Below are 14886 nucleotides of genomic sequence, written 5' to 3'. Positions count from 1 at the left end.
CAAGTGACAGCCATCGGCTTTTAAACAATCTGAAACAGAATTTAAATATTTAGGACCGTGTTCATATTGATCTCATTTTGACGTCTCAATGTTTTATCTTGTTCCTAAAAAAAAACTATTTATTTTTAAACATCACATTGACGTTTATCACACTTGGGTTAAAAATTATGATACGTTAAAAATAATTAATTTTATAAGAATTAAGAAAAGAAAAACTATTGTGACAGTTTGATTTATAAATTATTTCTATTTAATTTTAATTTCCATTCTTGTCTTTCAAAAATAAGTAAACGTCAGTTTCATCAAAGTGAACATTTTAACGCCTGCATCAACATTAAACTCTTTGATTTTATTTTAAAAATAATATCACACATAGTTGAGTTCATTTTAAACAATTTCGTCATCGATAAGAAGAGAAAATGTAGTCAGTTTTAAGTTGAAATGTCATATACGAAATGACAGATGATTAAAAATATTTATTTTACGATTACACTTTAATATAATTCAAAAATTATAACAAATTATCCTCTTGTGTGGATCGCAATTTTAACTTATCTTAAATTGACAGCTGTCAAATAGTTTTTTGTTTTAGAGTAGCCAGTACTTAACTTTGCAAAAATGTTGAAAATGTAAATTCTCACGTTTTTACTTTTTTTAAAAGCACAACTTAGGTCCTCAGACCTGTTAAATCCGTTGGGAACGCCTTAAGGGGCATAATGCTTCTACTACGCCTACGCGCCATCGTGTACGGTTTCCAAATATGTGTTTCGGCTCCCTCCAACTCTTAGTAGCACAAGCTGTCAAATTAATTTTACTTAAGGGTTTCCAACACTTTCGTTTGTAAAAAATGCGACAATTCAATTGTTTATATTAAATTTAGGACAAAAACCAGACACAATTTGACAGCTGACAACTAGAACGTCAATATTTCTCCATCTGTTAAAAATATTTGTTTTATTCTTAGCTCGTTTTAATTCTCAGAAATATTCCCACACACCGTTAATCGTGAGCTTTATTCTCCTTGTAATGTATAAATAATATAAATGGAACGCATTACGAATTACGAGACTTTTCCAAGAATTCTCTTCTTCCAACATGATTTTATGTTGTCCTTGCCATTATCACTTCTACTTTTATCTATTCTCTCACTCTTCTGTATAGAATTTCCTCCACCTTTTTCTTTTCATGATACGAAAAAGAATACAGAATAAAACCCGAACCAAACCTTGATTTGCGTCAAAGGTGTAACATTACTGTACGTACCAACACACGTGAGGCCACAAGCCAATTAATAATTTTATTATATTGTCACCTCGACCTTCGATTGGATGGTCAACTATACAGCAGCAGTCGATGAATAAAAATAAAAATGTGAAAAAAAAACAACAACAAAAAATTGGAAAACAATGTTAAGTTTAACTTTTCGATTTGATTGCGCTATACCAGCGCAGTAACAGCGAATCACCAGGCCACACACTACCAAACCGACTGCGTCGTCGCTGCTGCGCCACCAAGTGCCACACCATGGAACAACTTCATTTGGTATTAATTTCGAGCTTGATACCAAGCAAGGTTAATCACAATTAATATACCGCTATAGACAGAGAGTCAAGCGTGTAAAGACCGATGGTTAGTGATATGAGCAAAAAAAAAAGCAACAACCAAGACTAACGAACGGCCAGCGCGTGACGCTTACACTGACGCTGACGTTACTTTGCTGCATCTTAAGCTGGAAACGTCCATAAACGGTGCGAATTGTATAGCGCATAAATCTCCTTCTAATGCTGTTTGATCTTCGATCAGTTAAAGTAACCTCTCTCCAACTCCGTCCCCACAAGTCTTCAACCCTTGCTCCTGAATTACACACCTATCACGATATCGAGTTCGAGATGACTCTGCATCTCGGTAAGTCTGCTACTTTTGCTACTTCAGCAGCGGCTGCGATTGCGTATACCATCGTCGCGTCGTCGTCGTAGTCTTTTCAATATACTTACCTACTAAACGACTTATTGTACTCACGTAATACCTGCCCGGACAACTTATGTGCGGTGCAGCACCACTCCAAGCAGACTTGGCCAGACCTCTTGCCTCTGGCCATCGAGCTGCGAAAATGCACAAGATGATGGAAAATATAAAAAGTGGGAAAACAAGTGCTGACAGCTGCAACGCTCCGCATCGACTCGTTGCTCTCTTACCCACATTGTTGACTTAAGAACCAGGTCAAGGATGCGATTCCTTGGACAAAGTCAGAGTTTAAAGTCGTCATCGTCGCGGTCGGTGTGGCAGCGCGGTGCGGTGGAAGGCAATGGCGGCGGCCAGAGGTGGTTGTGGCGTCGTGTTGCCTCGCCGCCGTCATTTGGCTTGGTTGGTTAGTTGGTTGGCGATTGGCAAAGTCGATGTCGAAGTCGAAGTGATGGTAAACGTTGCCATAGGCACAGTAATTGCAGTGCTCGCTCCATTGATCGATGGATAATGTAGTCTTAACTTAACGTAAACGCGGGTAACGTAGTCGATGGTGCAGTGCATAACTTCACAATGATTTTATGGCGATTGTTTGGTTCTGTTGCCGCCGCTGCTGCTGCTGTCGCTGCTGATCTTATGCCAAATGCAATTCATTAAAACAATTAATTATGCGCGATGCTTTTTATAGAGTTGCTGGTTTTTGAATTGGATGCAGTGAGAGATATATTGGCAATGTTTTGTTTTGTTTTTTTATTTGTTGTTATTTTTCAAAACATGCATGAGACACCTTCGACGGTGTCAGGGAAAATTCGCCGGCGGTCTCGTGTTGTACTTGATGTTTATTTTCTGCTGCCACACTCAACTTTATAGTTGTTGTCGCTGCTGTTGTCGTTGTCGTTGTCGTTGGCAGCGTCGAAGTCGTCGAAATCGTCGTAGTCTTAATCGTCGTCGTCGTCATTGTGCGTTTGGGTGATTTTATTTTGGATTTATCGATGTTTAATAGAACTTGTTTCTTTTTTAGTAGTTTTGTAGGTAATTTAATTTTTCTTTATGGTTTTATTAGTGCGGCAGATTATATTGAATGTTAATTGAATGATGAGTGTTTTTTTTTATTGAGTGGGCGCCTTTGGTGAGATTTATGATGATGATGATAATTATGTTGATGATAATGATAAGATTGCTTATATGTACATATATCTGTCTAATCGATTTTTGATGAACTCAACTTGGAAGCTAAAACTTATGTCTTTTTTTCTTTACAGAATTTTCTATGACGTGCAGTTAATTGGTGAGTAGTTTATCTTATCGAAATTAATCGATGGTAATAAAAAATCTTTACACTTAGAAATACGAGTTGCATTTATTGATTTGATTGTGTTAATTTTTGCATATTGCAAAAAAAAGCTAATCTGAAAAACAATAACGGTCAAGGTAGTCTGCAATATTAATTTAACTGTCAATTTGAATTAAACCTACGATTACGGGTGCGTTATTCTTTTGAGAGATTGTGTAGACGAACATTTTACAAGGATAATAACAATAAATAATATATTTAGCATTAAATTAGTGACTCAATGTATTTGACGTATCACTGTCTGAACACAATAGACGCGCGTCATTGCTTTTTTCTCTTAATTTATAAATTCATGGTTATAGCTACGTTTAACTTCACTTTCTGAACGGAATAGAACACTACAACTGAAATGAAAGCTTCAGCACTATTTCCTGTACAAATTTTGTAACGCCAAATTTCTGTTAGCCAATTGCCTTTTTAAACTGCAATGCTAAACAAAATTAAGTTAATTGTTTGTCCCTCAAACAAAGGAATACTTTTTTGAAATATGAGTGTTTACAAATGTTAAAATCAATCAAAAGTTGTATTTAACTTTTAAAAGTACCTACAATTTTTATTTCCTGATACAGTTTCTGGAAATTGAGGGCTGATTGTGAATCCGAAGTCGGTTATAACGATCAGCTCAAATTTTAAAAATATCAGTTTTATAAATTATTTAAATATGTTTACATATTTCAAAAACTTGGCCTTGTTAAATGGATGATTTCTTTAAAGAAATGAAATATAGCCTCCTTTTGTTAAAAACCGTTTTAGCATTAATGGTTCAGCGTTCCTTTAATATTTTTGAAAGGTACGTGAAATCTAACAGCTTATGAAGATTTTAGAATTAGAGAATGGTACTGAAAAAAAGTGCTTTATGGATATAGATAGCTTTAAAAAGCGTTATTTATAAGAAAATGAAGCGGGAATCCTTCTTTCTTTTACTTACTGACAATTAGTGATTTTGGTTTAAACTTCTAAGAAGATTTTCCTATTGCAAATTCTTAACTTTATCTTATGATAAGTTTCTGTTAGGTCATCCATTTCTTTTAAAGTATGTTTTTGATTTGAATTCAATTCAACATTTGAAGTACTTGAACATAACTTCAACTTCAAGCATTTCAAGTACTTCAAGTATTTTTATTATATGTTTCATTGAAAGAAAGTATTGTACAAGTACAAGATAGTACTAATCAAATGCTTTAAAGTAGAACTCAAGTACTCAGGTTTTTTAAAATATTATTAAGTGCTTGAAGTATAGCACAGGTACTACTTTTAGTATTGCCCTAAGCTTAGTTTACATCAAAGTACTTAATAAATACTGCCCTTTTCAAGTATAATTACCAGAGTACTTATTGTGAATATTTACAAGTACAGAAAAGTTCTAATCAAATTCTTTGGAGAAGTGCTCATTTACTCAAATAAAAAAAAGCATTTAGTACCTCAATTAACACCCGAGTACTTAGATTATTGCTTTAAGCTTTGTAATTACTACAATGTATTTTAAAAATGTGCTGTCATTTTCGAATAATCGTTATCAGAGCACTAATTTTTATGCTAAAAAGTAAGTAAGTAAGTACCGATACTTGCATTTCAAAATATTGTGAACTGGTTTCTGGCATTCGTGTTTTTTTTAAATATTTGTTTTATCATGGTTTTAAAATTATTTTGAAATTGGGTAAATATATTACTGATATAATCTCATCTAAACATTGATACATGTATTTCTATAATTTGAAAAGTTTCTATTTCCATAAAGACAAAACCCTTGAAATACCTCTTAAATATTTGCAAATAAAAAACGTCTTAAATTAGATTGCTTACTGAAAACTGGAAAAAAATACATCTTCATCAATTTTAAAATTAAGTTCTTGTCTTATTACAACGTATATTTACATTCACTCGAAAAACATTATTAGTATTCATTCAATTTCCATCAGTGTCACTCAAACTTGACACCGATAAAACACCAAAGTGCAGCCTTTCATTCTTATACCTATATTCCAATAGCCAGTCAGAGCCGACCAAAGCAAACCCAAACATTTAACACCACTTTCACCTTGTTCTCATTTTCCCAAATAAAACATAAATAAACTTTTATACATACGGAGTAGGTAGCTAAGGTATATTATACGAGTATATCCTCCGTTTATTTTGTAAAAGTGAATCTGATGCGATTCTGGGATTTTTGCCATCGCTCCATCTATAGCCTCTAGGAATCCATCACAAAAACAACAACTGTCATTGAAACAACACCAAAAACAAAAACATACCTATACACTACGATGTTAATCAGGATGTCCTTGATGGAACGCAGCAGCAAACTCGCAATTTTTCAAGGCAAAATCACGTCATCCACAGTGTGTAAAAAAAAAATGACCGCCACCACCGCCATCTATTACATTAACTATATTTTTTAGTTTAATCGAGATCATATACAGATCTGACAGCTAGCGACAACTGGTATTCGATTGATCGTGACCATTTAAAGCGAAGATAGTCAATTTTGACATTGGCTTAGATTCTCAAAGATATCAACGCAACTTAAATAGCTGCAAGCTGTGTATGTATTACAACTTAAGGACGTCATCATACGCGTTTGTTTTATTGATACATTCAGCTGCCACTGCGCTAGCATCGCATCGATTGTGAATTGTGCATTGTGTAGTGTATGCGCAACTTAAAGACCCAATTACCATGACCGATTGAATAGTTTCTATCTTATTTATTTGTTTTTCATTTCACACACCCCTTCACCTCTCCTCAGACGACAAAGAGAGAAATATTTACAAACGCATTGCGTTCCGAGTTGAGTCGGAACAAAAACAGAAATAGTCAGATGTCAGAATAGCTTCGGACTATGATGGAAATGTCATTGCATTGAAATGCATTGAAATACAAAAATGGCTGTTGCGGCCCACTGGCTGTGGCTAAAAGCTAAAACGCTACTGGCTTAAATTCAAAGCTTCTAGCAGGCAGCCTGTAATTGCGGTGCAGAGGTCACATTGGTAATGTAGTTTTAATTTTCTTTTTTTTTTTCATTTTCTAAAAAAAGAATCCACAATGTTGAGTCACAAATAACCCAGCCTATGTAGAGAGAGAAGCTTGGCAAGTAATTTCAAAGTCATCCAAATCAAGCTTCAAGTGCAACCACTTATCCCTCCAAAGTGGTATTATATGTAGCTCGCTCGCTCGATGTTGGCGTCGTCAGTCGTCAGTCGTCGATGCATATAAGTAATCAAAAAGCATAACTGCGGCTTGTTTTTTTTTTCTTTGGGTTGACATTAAGACAAGGTTCTGCAAAAATTTATATGGCAAGGTAATAAAGGCGGTAAGAAGAGAGGGAGTTAGTATTGGTATAAACAGCACACAGCACATGATCCGTAGCAAGAAATGCTTGAAATTCAATTAATAATTCTTGAATTACCAAGATAAGATAATTAAGGTAAGCAATCATGATTGCGCGCACCACAATTTCCGATACATGAATTTTGTGTGAGAGCGCGTTTTGGTTTACCTTACCGACACGACCAAGTTAAACGCAGCGATACCTATAAGAGGCTTGAAACACCTGGTTTTGGTTCTTAATGCACATTTTGGACCGACTACGACGACCGACGACGACGATGAACGGATAGACAACTATTTAGAAGCAAAGCTTTTCTATAAGAGGAGGGAGCGAGGCGAACGAGCAAGGTCGACACGATCTGATTTTTATCCAAAGCAATGCAGTTTTTTTCTTATTTTGTTTTGCTCAGATAAATCGGAGGCGATTTGTTATTTTGGTTTTATCCATCAGTGGAGATGCGGTTTGATCTTGGACTGGAGTGTGCGACTTGGCACGATTTTTGCAATGACCAATTGAGATCAAGTGCAAGATTCGTCTTTGGCTCGACCTAGATTTTTTATTACGATGAAGTATTTGTGTATAAGTGGTTGAACGTGATAAAATTATTGAATATATTTTAAAAGCTTCAAATTATATAATTCTTTAAGTTTTTCGAGTTAATTTTTTGTGAGTAAGGTAAAATGACGTATTTTTTTAGCAAAAGGCTTACATTTGAAGTTTAAACAGCAGTAAATTATGCGTGGTTAAAATGTGACGTAGTGGTAACTTAATGTTACTGTTACACCTTGGTTCTCACGCCATACTGCCTAAGATAATGATTCCTTTCTTCAAAGGGCAATGCATCTTATGAGACTTAAATGTAGAGTACTTTCTCATATGTCAATAAATTTGAATATGAATAAACACCGGAGTGGTTAGCAGCTCGGCAATGTCACAAAGCCTTTCTCTTATTAAACTACCCAAAAACTACTGTCATTAAAAAAGTTCAATTATTTTTCAATTTCAATATAGTAATTTCAATTTTTCAATATTTTACAAGTATTTGTCGAAATGGTATAAATGGATCCTGGAGAGAAAAAATAGCCTCACTTCTTGTGTAAATTACTTTTAACGTCATTTTAATGTGTGCAACCCCTTAGTAAACAATTTGACAGCTGACACGTACATTTTACCGCTAAGAAAAATGAATAAAGGCCCAACTATTATAGACAATTTTTTGTCATACAGATAATTTTCTTTCCCACAAAATTTATGAAATTGGATAAAAATCGTTTACAGATAGATCTGTGTCTTTAAAAATCCTTAAAGCTTTCGACAAGAGCTAAATTGTCAGGGGACAGACATTAATTAATAAGAGACAACAACATGTAAACCTAAAATAGAGTTGAAATTCGTTTCAAATTTGACATTTACGTAAATTCGAACCATTGGCACAAATTAGGTTTAAGTGAGCTGAGCTTTAATAAAAGTAAGGAAATGTAAAAAGAAGGTGTGTTAACGATAACTTGAAGACTTGATCTAGATCGCGAGGTCGTGACAGTTAAAATAAAAAAAAATTGGTTTTAAAGAATTTCAGTCAGGAAATCTTGATTCTTAAGATGTCCAATAAGAAAAAACCGCGATTACAAAATAAGTGAGGTTATAATTTAACATTTTTGAAGACGTAGAACATTTTTAAAAACTAGGGGGTGTTGCAATAGGAATTTTAAATAACAGTATCAGACAGAAAATTTCCATTCTAAGAATCTTGTATGAGAAAAAAAGCTCAAGTTAAATGGGATTTGCAAATATTTAAAGCCAGTTTCTTTCTCCAAGCTCAGATCTACTTGAGAATATTTTTCCTTAACCTAAGATTTTATTTTTCTTCACTGAAAGTTGTCAAAATTTTCTACTATAAATTTTTTCAAGTTAAGATTTTCTCAACTCTCAAGAAACGATAAAGTGTTTTTATGGGATCTTGTGTCTGTTTTATTCCGAAAAAAACTATATTTGAAAGAATTTTAAAAACTTAAAGCAGTACAAAATACGTACACCGAAATAACCGCGACTTTATTCAAAGATTTCAAACTCTATTGCAATAACTAAGGGTTTTGTGACGTCATTTGTATATTTTACTAAAAAATTTAACAGAACAAGGTTTCTGTCAAAGACCTTGTGAAATTTGTATTTCTTGAATTCAAGAGCTCTTCCAGCCCATACCGCAATCAATCTTTTGCTCACCGAATCCTCAAGTCGTGTTATCAGTCGTCTTGTCAATGTGCTTCTTTTGAGCTGCCCAGCAAACAGCAAAGAAGCAAAGAACAACAGTTTGTAAACTATTCAAACACTTAAAGCCAATATCATCTCTTCAAAATTATTCCAAAACTGTCATATTTGGAATTTGATTTCCCAAGAAATATTTTAAAAACTCCAAGCAGATCAACTTTTAAATTCTAACTTCTGATTTAAGAGTTACGTAAGTGAAGTTAAACTCAATGTTTTATATCAACTCTTTTTGAACTGTGGAGATTAAGAAAAGTTGAAAAAGACTGATTTAGATTTAGTTCACTTTCTACTTCCTATTTTTCTACCTTTAAAACTCAATCTTTTGTCTTTCTAATTAAGAGCTTCTCCCTAAAATCACTCTTAAAAATTTCCTGCCTAGAGATTTGAAAATTAATAAGTGAATTGAATCCCACAAGAATCAGTGTAATTTTTTAAATGCTTCACAAATAAAATGACTAACCTATTAACTTGTTCCAAGTTCAAAATAAAATTGGCAATATTTTCATAGCTTGTTAGACACCTCCTTTAAAGCCAAAGCCTCCCTTATTTTATTAACATAATATTCATTTTTTTCTCATAAAAGGTAAACATCTTTCTTCTAAGCAACAAAGCACTCAACAGCTTAAAAAATCAAACCAAAATAATAAGAAAATATTCAAAACTTAACTCAACCGGAAACGGACTTTTTTTTAATCTCTTAATTCTGGCATTTTGGGTGCATAGCATAGCATAGTATGGGTTATAGGTATAACAATAGAAAATCAAAATTAAACATTTTCGAACCCTAAGAAAAACATTTTCCTTTCTTTCTTTGTTTTTTTTCTCATCTCAAATCATAAAAATAAAAAGTGAGAAACCTAACCTAAAAAACAAAACAAAAATCCCTACATCAAAAAAAGGCAAAAATGAAGCGTGCCCTGCTCAAAAAGAAGAACCCAATATACGAGTATACAAGAGTTGATGGAGCTCCAGCTCCCTGAAGAATGTTTTACTTAGCAAATATGTACCCGGGTAAATACCTACCTACCTACAGCAGCACAATCCTCCGCTCCGACATCCTTCACTCTGCCTTTTCCTTCCTTCCTTCTGATCCTTCTTCATCTTCGTCGTCTTTTTTTCCTCTTTTTGTCGATGCAAACAATAAACCATATAGAAGATGAATAAAGCACAAGCAAGCAAAGCAGTAGAGTTCCATTTCATGTCGTGTTTTTGCTATTTTCAGCATCCAACTGAGGTCATTCTGTCATCTACTAGAGTCCTACTCCTTTCCAAAACATACTCGCAGCGTCGTCGTCATCCCACCGTCCCTATGGCGGGCGTGGTGGGTTGGGTTCCATACCCACACATTACACTCGGATACGTACCTTTTTGCCATGATGGTTCCTTTTATTAAACGTTTTGGTGGTAGAAAAATATCCTTGCTTAGCTCTGGAGATCCTTCCTTTGGTTCCTTTGTGCGCTGTGCTGTTGCTGTTTCTGTTGCTTTGGCTTGGCACACTGCTAATCGCCTTCGATGACATCATATAATAATCTTGTCATCCACCCATGTTCATTTTTGGGCTGTGGTCCTCTTGGGAGACGGGACTAAAGTTAACTCGTTATTCAAGCGTGTCAAATTAGGAAACGCGTTTGCTTAAGTGCTTAAAATTGTGCTTAAAATTGATCACCCAACCATGGAACAAGAGCAAAACACGGTCTTAGATTAACAAATTACGGGTTAGGAAAACAACAAAAAAAAAAACAAAAGTAACAACTCCTATGCACTTTCCAAAAGGACTTTAAAGGACACACAAATAAGCACAAGTACTACACGAATGCCAGAGTTAAGAGTGGAGAAGAAGAACAAAATAAAAACCGAGGGGGCTTGGTGTTTTCAAGGAATTCCTTGGTGAGAAGAGAAGTGCAATGGTAGGTGTATACAACAGAAGAAAAAAAGTCTAGAACAAAAGTCTAGAAATAAGCTTCCATTGTACGTTCTACTATATTCACAAATGTTGACGTGGTTGATCCTTGGGTTGCATTTTAACGGTTTGTAGAGTCTCGAGGGATGTATGAAGTAGGATGATGGTGCGTTTCTGTTGTTTCTTTTATTTTTTTTTTTGTTAAAATTAAGTCATTCATGCAAGAAATAAGAGAAGATATAATGTCGATATAACTAATTGAGATTGAGACTCAAGAGAAGATATACATAGCTTTAAACAAGCTCAGAGCTTTTTATAAAAAAAATAAGTTTCTCAGAGAGAGAGAGCGAGAGAGCTGCATACATATGGAATATTTGGAAAACACTTTTTTTTTAGATTGTGTGCGTAAAAACAGTGATAACAAAGGACGAAAAGAGTTGCCACACATGTTTTCATATTTATTTCTGATAGATATTGACATTTGAGTTACGTATTTGAAAATTTAATTTTAAGAAGGACAGGTGTCAGATATACAAAGAATAAAGTGTTTCTAATTCTTTTTTAAAGAAAATACACTTTTTTTGGGAGTTTTAATATTTTATATTTCATCTAATCTATTTAAAAGCAATGAATGGCGGATCATGTGACTAAGAATGTCAAGTGTCAGTTTTGACACATTTATTATTTTGACAATTTGAGCAATTTACGGTTCGAAATTGGATTTCTTTGAGGTGCCTTAATTTGAGGTCTCTTCTCATCACAAGAATTGGAAACATGGAAACTTTTTTTTAAAAAGATTGGGAGTGAAATAAAAGCCTGAAATGTCATAATAATTCAAGTGCATTGTTAACAGCGTCATGAATTCGATCTGATTCTCAATTTTCTGAATATAGTGTCAACAATGGAATTAATTTTAAAATGATCACACAACGAAAAAATGTCTGTCAAAATGTCACCTGTCAGTTGTCTCATTAATAATTTTGACAATAGAAGTCATTTACGGTTTTAAATTGGATTCTTTTGAGGTGGTTTACTCTTTAAATTTTTCAAAAAAACATTTTGGATCGATATAAAATGCAAACATTTTAAAATGATCCATACCAAATTCCAATATTAACATCGTTAAATAATCGATTTGATTTGAATAAAGTGTCAAATTCTGAATCAATTAAATTTTATTGAAAATGATAAAGCAATTATTAGTTTTCACATTGGATCATTCCTTTTATGTGCCTCATTTTGATGTCTCAAAAGCGATATCTCCTTTCCAATTGAGCCAGACATTTCCGTTGTAATAAAACGAAAATGAGTTAGAACGATAAAAAAATGATTTGTCAAATATTTAACTGCGTCATATAAACTATTATTTTTGTGGACAGATAATCATTAAGTGTCAATTACTGAAAGCCGAAAACAATTGCTTTTTTTGAAAATTATCAAATGACTTAATGGCAAATCCCTCAATAAGTCAACTATCAGTGTTTACTGTCAGTTTTGACAAGGTTTGTTCACATTGGATTTATTTGATCTGCTTCATTTTGACGTATCAGTGATGCCAAATATTTTTAAATGTTTTAAAATTAAATGACGGTGAGATAAAATGATGAAGTGTCACCTTAAAAAAGTCCAATCTTAATATTATCTGATCCTTTTTTCTAAACGGAGAAGTATTAAATTTGTAAAAAATAGTGCAGAAGTAGGATAATTTCGCATTATATTATTATGTAATGAGAGTCGCGTAAGCATTATGATTTTTTTTAATGTTACACTAACATTAACATTTTGAAGAACTGTCAATTTCTTTCCAAATAAATCTTCTAACGTTAAAAAGCCATATCAGTGAGTATCGGTTTGTATAAAAAGAAATCTATCGAATTCTTGATAATGGACATGATTTTTACTAAAAATCAAACTCATTCAGAGAAAGATACAAAACTCCACAAAAAATTCAAAATAACTAACTTATAATTAAAAATGTCAAGGACTTACTTCATTTCATTTTCAACTTTGACAATCTGTTATTTGTTTCAACTGCCAAATTAACTGTCACTTAAAACTGTCATGTGAGTTTAACTGAATTCTTGCTAGACTTGTTTACCTGTTACTATCGCGATGTCAATTGTCACATTCAAAATCTTAAAAGGATTACAATCAGTTTATTGTTGAATTTATTATCGATGAGCAAATAATTGTATTGTCATTTTGACATAATTACAAAAAAATCTACTGTAAATGATGAATTCACAAATCAAAACCAAAAGGCATGTCAAATAATGAATCTTTTAAAATTAGAAGCCTATTTCTAAACGGGATAAAATCATAATGCCATCCTTGTTTTTGGATGGATTTTGACATTATACTAGAAAACGTAAAAGGCAGACAATGTTTGTCACGTGGCAACCCTATCTTAATCGCGCAAAATACATTCTTAAAAAAAAAGTGCAAGAAGTCCTTTCTGACAAATCAGAGAACACCAACTCGACGCCATACACACAGCAAAAAAAAACATACAAAAAGAGAGGCAAAGGATACAAAAATAACCTTCTTCTCAGGACGAATCAACAGCAACGTGGTTGTTTCTGCTTGGAGATGGAATACCATTCCACACTCTGCCATACCAAACCAATACTGCTTCGTATGATTTACAATAGCCCATCCTGCCTGGTTTCAATTCCAGATATGTTTGGTTAATGGAGAGAATCTCTGCACGGATGGATAATTTTTCCTACAGCAGAAGCAGCAACAGCAGCAGGAGCACCAACCGAAGTTGAAGCCAAAGCCAAAGCACAAGCAGAAGCAAAAGCAGCATCAGAAATAGCAATAGCAGAATTACCAGCAATCCAGCAGCTGAAGCACCAATCGAAGCAGAGTTTTGTAGGTAACCATAACCATCAGTGTTGTTTCTGGCTCTTGTGTGTTTGCCCTCAAAGTGTTCTCTATCCGCGCTGACATCGTTTAGTTTATAGTGTAACTAGAGCTTTATTTTATTATTCAGTTGACTTCTTTTCACACTTTTTTCAAAATAAAATTGAAAAAAAAACTAAATTACAAGTGCCAAAGAACGAGTTACTATAAAACAACGGTAGATGCTATTTAGTTGCTGTCATTTAACTTTACTCGCATCCGGTGGCGCGGTAGGTGGCGATATGGTGGTGGTACATGGTACTTCCAACCACTTGGTTTACGACTACTACGACGACAACGACATCAGTGGCAATGACGACGACGATTTAATTGTTCTGTTTCCTCTTAGTCGGTTGAGTTGTTCATGATGGTGAAATGCAAAAGATACCAAGGACATGAAGGACGACAAACGAACCAACTCAACGTCGAAGGATGTGTCTACCTATAGCACACTTCAAGCGAGTAAAATCATATCATTTATTTTGAAATGACAAACAGAATGCAATAAAAAGAAAAGCATAAATAAATAAAACTAGGATATCATTCAACTCAAGTTATTAAACATCTTTCCCCCCTCGAGTCGCTATTTGTTTTACTTTCCGTTTTCCTTGGAAGGATATATACGTTTTGATCTTTGTCCTTTTTTTCTAGTATCTAATTAGTGCAATTGTCGAAGAACATTTAATAAAACACAAAAAGAACTTAGCAACTTTTAAAGGATGAGGAGAAAGATTGTGATTTAATTTATTGAATAGTACAAAGTGTAAGAGGGATTCGTTTCTCTTCAAGGCTTTTCTTCTTCTTGTATCCTTTTTATAATTTCATCTTTTTGAAGCAACAATTCAATGAAACACAACGTTATAGAATCCTTCCCACGCGTCTATAAACAGTTGTTTTATGGAATTAAATTCTCTCTTAACCAAAAAAACAAAACTAAAAATGAGACTTATGAGTCCCAGAGTGATGTGTTTTGAAATGTATGTACCTTCCACAGTGGCTTAAGGAGTCCTTTGGGAATACCGGCAAAACCATCATCTACACTTATGTACATAGCTCTACCTAAGCATCGCTAAAAAGGGGTTTATCATATCTTGTAAAAGGGGAAAATAATAATAGCCAAATTCAAAATAGGCAATCAGCTAAAATGCTAAAACTCCTCTCGGTTTCTGTGG

At 33.9% G+C, this 14886-nt stretch overlaps 1 protein-coding gene across 3 annotated transcripts in view; it reads left to right on the top strand.

Moving 5' to 3' along the window:
• The window catches only part of LOC129949031 (uncharacterized), a 173595-nt gene that overhangs the window by 144932 nt on the left and 13777 nt on the right, over positions 1-14886 (top strand). For all 3 annotated transcript variants that reach the window (XM_056060232.1, XM_056060230.1, XM_056060231.1), the window contains one exon: positions 3225-3250. The gene's annotated coding sequence lies outside the window, so the exon portion shown is untranslated. The remainder of the gene's footprint in view (positions 1-3224; positions 3251-14886) is intronic.

The sequence above is a fragment of the Eupeodes corollae genome, chromosome 3 (assembly GCF_945859685.1).
Source record: "Eupeodes corollae chromosome 3, idEupCoro1.1, whole genome shotgun sequence".
Taxonomy (NCBI): domain Eukaryota; kingdom Metazoa; phylum Arthropoda; class Insecta; order Diptera; family Syrphidae; genus Eupeodes; species Eupeodes corollae.
This window is presented reverse-complemented; position numbering and strand designations above follow the sequence as displayed.